Raw genomic sequence first — 4,988 nt, forward strand, 5'->3', positions numbered from 1 at the left:
TTTAGGTTTCATAATTATCCTCATTGACCTACCCAATATGGCGTGCAATGATGAGCAAAGGAGGCTTAGTCCTTCCTTCAGGCTCACCTAATAAATACGCGTAATGAGGGACACAAAAAACCTCGTGAGATGGTGAACAGAACTCCCATTCAGAGAGATAGTCCCACATTTATGTATATGAACGGACATACTAAGATCGCGAGACGGTGGACTGAACTCCCATGTAGAGAGATAGTCCCACATCTATTTTTATGAAGGCCCACCACCTGGAACTAGTTAAATCGCTATCTGATTGGCCTATAAACGGGGAGTTCCCAAACCGGAAAACCCACGTAGTATCCTGCCGTCCGTCGAGACAAGAACCGGGCTCGGCGACTCCAGCCATCAACTTTTGGACGCCTGATCATCTAATGGTAAACTATGCTTAGGATATACCACCCCCATGATCCCTCGTAGTGCCTTTAATCGAGATTTAATAGTCACTACCCTGTGCCTATCTTCCCTCATAGATTTACCCTTTTTGGCTCGATTTGATTATCGGAGGGACTGTCTAGACCTACTGTCTTCCTCCCCTTTGGCCTTGAACCGACGACAGGCCAGCAAACAGGTAAGCACAGGAAGTGATATCAGCCACTGACGGTTTTCATCCCTTAACGGACATGTAAATATACTGGATAATCGAGTATGGCACCTTATGCAGCCATCTTCCCCCTTAGGAACGGTGTCCCTTAATGGACTATGAATGTAGGCATCCCTCTAATATATAAATTCTTATAGACCTATAGGTCATGCTGTGAGTGGGCAGCTTTACAAATTGGGATTTATTCGATCCTGAGTAGGAATTTTTGGAGCATGCGCCATGCTTATCTAAATATGCTCCCCACTTTCTCACCGATAGCCCGCTGTTAAACATCATCAGACTGAATCGGAAGAGAATTACCAGTCCGACCATCGGCTATATCCTTCAGCCACCCGTTTCTCTAGCACTATTACATCGACCCACGGAACTACGAAACAGGACTTATATCGCCATCTAAACCTCAGGTATTTATTATTCGTCCTGTGTTCCCAAACTCTGTGTTTGAATTTCTAAGAAGTCCGGGAGACATTCTTGCATTTAATCCTTATTGCATATTTGTAGGTAGCGATACAGGAAGAGAAATACATCTACATACCACTCTTTAAAACATCAGTACTCTCTGCCCTGGAAGTCCCAATTAATTAACCCAGAAAACGTTTGGAGTGAACCCCTTCGGTGGACCCATATATTTGTGAATTTTATTGGCAAAATCTGAGTAAGTTGAACTGAAGTCTCCATATGGTATTGTTTTTAAATTTTCTTCGTTTTATCTAATATATTAGATCTTTGTGTCCAATAGGCAGTCTCTCTACCTGATTAAATCGTTTTGGGAACCGTTTTCCTGCGCTGGCACGCACATGTTAATAAGAGGAGAGATGAGGGATACCATTATGTATTACACAACAACTCTCTCTCTAGCTCATTCGGATGAATTTAAAGAAATGTGAGACCCGGTCCCCTCCTGCAGTCCATATTGAACTCTATTTCATGATGTGTTTATTTAGATTACAGAAAGCCCTAGATGACACTGTGACCCACGATGAATGCAGTTTATGAGACGATGGATGAATGTTTGAATGAGTGAATGCGGAGACATCCACCTTAAACCCCGGTCTAACCAGGCAGACCAATGTCTTCCCCATTCTTGAGCAGCTATATAAACTGAAAGTGACCCCACGACACCAGAGCCATGACTAATTGAGATAAAATGTTAAAATGTTTAAAGTATAAATATATGTATGTATGACAATTTTATGAATTTATGGACACCATAATGAAAAATTGTTTTTTATTCACAGCTTGTTTGTTCCCCTCCCTGGTTATACACATCCCCGCCCTGAAGAAGGTGTGGCCTACCTCGGCACTTAACACCGAAACGTGCGTTGGCGTGAACCTTTTTGGACAGCAGTTACATAGTCCCCATGGACTATACTTTTCCATCTTTACTGCGCCCATAATTTACACCCCTGCTCTAGCAACCATTATTCCATTCCTTGGCAGCTGCGGGTGTTTTCCTATATGTCACTGTATGAATGAATGAAAAAATGTGTATGAATTAGTGAGTCTGGGACTGTATGTGAGTTGCCCTTTTGTATGCGGGAGTGTGAGGAACGTGTATTTGAATTGTATTTATTTGTCTTATATATCTACCCACTGTGTTCTGTTTTATCAGTTTTGAAAAATGTATATCGATGGAATGTTTTTCATAAATACAATGAAATTTGAAAAAATTATAAAAAAGTAATAAAAGGATTGTGTTTCCAACAACACTTGTAAAGACTATGGCTCTGTTGATGTATTGATGTCACCTCACATATAATCCCGTGGATCCCTACAGGGACCCTTGATATCTATTTTGGCAGGGTGTTTATTTTCTATTCCACTGTTTTGTATTCCCCTACTTTCCTGCCTATATCCATAAATCCCCCTGGGGGAACCCCCTTCTATTATATATTTACCTACATGGGTGCTCTCTATACATGAGAGAATTCCACATCCTCCTACTACATTCAGACCGACTGCTGCTCTGACCCTTCTCGAATAAGTGCTGTACAACCTTGATATGTTGATACTTAAGTTCCCCGACTTTATTAATTAACCCAGTGCGTCCTCAAACTATTGCACCCTCGCTTGGGACTGACAAGATTGTGTCTCCTTCATACCGGGGATCCTACCATCCCTCTTTCTATATTAGTAGTGATCTCATATGTACAGATTATATGTGTAACACTCATTGAAATTAACCTCTATTTGGCAAGTATCCTAATGTAGATAACTGAGCAGGCAACTCGGGCCCCCCCTGTCTGATCCCTCTCTCCTTCTCTCTTTTTTCCAGAGATACTAGATGCTCACTCACCTGTCCTGATGATGATCTCAAATGAATGTGATCGTAACGCCGTCTACCTACCTAACTAAAAGATTCATGCTTTATTGTTTTTCACCCACTAGAGCACTTTTTCTGCACCTTTTTTGTTAGCACTGGATCGTGATAATCATCTTTAAAAAGAGACAAAAAACAACACGAGATAATATGTTGCAATATATAAACCAATTGCATAAACATTATTATTTGTTGTCCTGCATCATACTTGCCTTTCGAACTAACTTGCTGTATTTGGGCTCTAAATGTAAATATACAAAACAGTGAAAAAATGTTTTTGCGAAAAGCCTCGCTTTTTAGATACATATATAGGACTATCCGCCCCAGTGAACCATTGCTTCTCTAATACTCTTCACTACCCCAGGGTTTTGTAAATTGTGGGGTCTCCCTTGTTTTGAAAATACATTCAATATCTGAATACGGGCATCTCCGTGGTGATTGCAAGATCCAACCCCTCTTCACACCACACAACCCCATCTCCCAGCCTCACTTGCAAAAAGCCTCAACCACGTTTAACGCCTCTATGGATCAAGATAATAAAAAACTCCCTGAGTAATAGGTCCATGAATGACTGCCTTAAACAAGGCCAAATCACCCTCTGCTAAAACCCCTGCTAAAAAAGAACCAGGCGCAGACCTTGAAGACCTCAACAACTTCAGGCCCTTTCCAACCTTCCCTTACTGGCAAAAACGTTCAAGAAATGTGTTCTCTCCCAACTCAACCAGCACATTGACACCAATAACTTACTCGATACACATCAGCTGGGTTTCAGGAAGGGATGTTGCATGGAAACAGCTATTCTAAATATAGCAGCTGACATATATAAATCACTAGACACAAACAGATACTGCCTGCTCATCTTCCCATACCTATCAGCTGCATTCAGCCCGGTCGACCATAAGCTACTTTTGCACTCTCTGCAAAAACAAATCAGAGCAGATGGCACAATTCTACAGTGGTTTGCCTAATTTCTGCATAACCGCTCCCAACTAATAAAAATAAACAACTCAACGTCTGATATCCCTGCCAGCATCTCAGGTATCCCCCAAGGCTCAGCCCTCTCACCGACACTCTTCGACGTCTACATGGAGCACTTCACCACAATACTTAGACAAGCACACATTGCCACCACCATAATGCGGACGATACCCAGCTTTACCTGTAAATATCCTCTCTGAACAACATATGCCGGCTCAATGCCATGCTCATAAAAGTTCAAAGCTGGCTATCGCACAACCACCTCAAACTCAACCAAGAAGATGGAAATTCTTGCTGTGTCCAACCCCGGCAAATCACCACAGATCCAAGAATGGCTAAAACACCTGGATGCTCTGAACTGCAAGTTGACTTTGGCGGACTCTGCCAAATCTTTGGGGATTACTGTGGGCTCAAGTTTGATCATGTGCACACACATACGATCTACAGCTACAGGTGCCTTCTATAACCTGAGCTCCTCAACAAAATTAAATCCTCCCTCCCCAATGACCTAATAGCTGCCACTCAAGTACTGGTCCTGTCCAGAATAGAATACAGGAATGCCACCCTCATTGGTGCACCAAAGACATACCTAGCCTTCCTTAAAGCCACTCTACATGCAGCGGCAAAGATGGTTACAGGAGCAAAGAAATACGATCACATCTTCTCCTCACTGAAATATCTAAATTGGCTTCCAATTGAAGCACTCTGCTCCTTCAAAACTGCTTGTCTCTCCCACAAGGCTCTTCACACTGGTAGACTAGAACACCTAGCATCCAAACTCACAAAAGCAGGCCAAACACGAATCTAAGAAGCTCGAACATACTTCTTCTCACCCTCCCCAAAAAATACAAACAAAAAGCCCCCCTCACTCTTTCTCTGGCAATGCCCCCGAAATCTGGAACTCTCTCCCAGTAAATATCAGCCCTAATCCCTCCTTCATGAGCTTTAAGAGACAACTAAAATAATTCCTTCTACACCAGCACCATAAACCTCCAGGAAGTAACTCCTAACTCACCCTGGAAACTCTACCTTGTGATATGCATATCTCTT

The 4,988-nt window shown here is 42.3% G+C and overlaps 1 long non-coding RNA gene across 1 annotated transcript; it reads left to right on the plus strand.

The window, feature by feature from the left end:
• Window positions 1-320: 320 nt before the first annotated feature.
• LOC144761939 (uncharacterized) lies at window positions 321-3,702 on the plus strand. Its single transcript, XR_013595964.1, has 5 exons — window positions 321-413; window positions 510-607; window positions 899-1,044; window positions 1,142-1,295; window positions 1,879-3,702. It is a non-coding gene; the product is annotated as an uncharacterized LOC144761939 (long non-coding RNA).
• The last annotated feature ends 1,286 nt before the right edge of the window (window positions 3,703-4,988 follow it).

The sequence above is a fragment of the Lissotriton helveticus genome, chromosome 6 (genome assembly GCF_964261635.1).
Source record: "Lissotriton helveticus chromosome 6, aLisHel1.1, whole genome shotgun sequence".
NCBI lineage: Eukaryota > Metazoa > Chordata > Amphibia > Caudata > Salamandridae > Lissotriton > Lissotriton helveticus.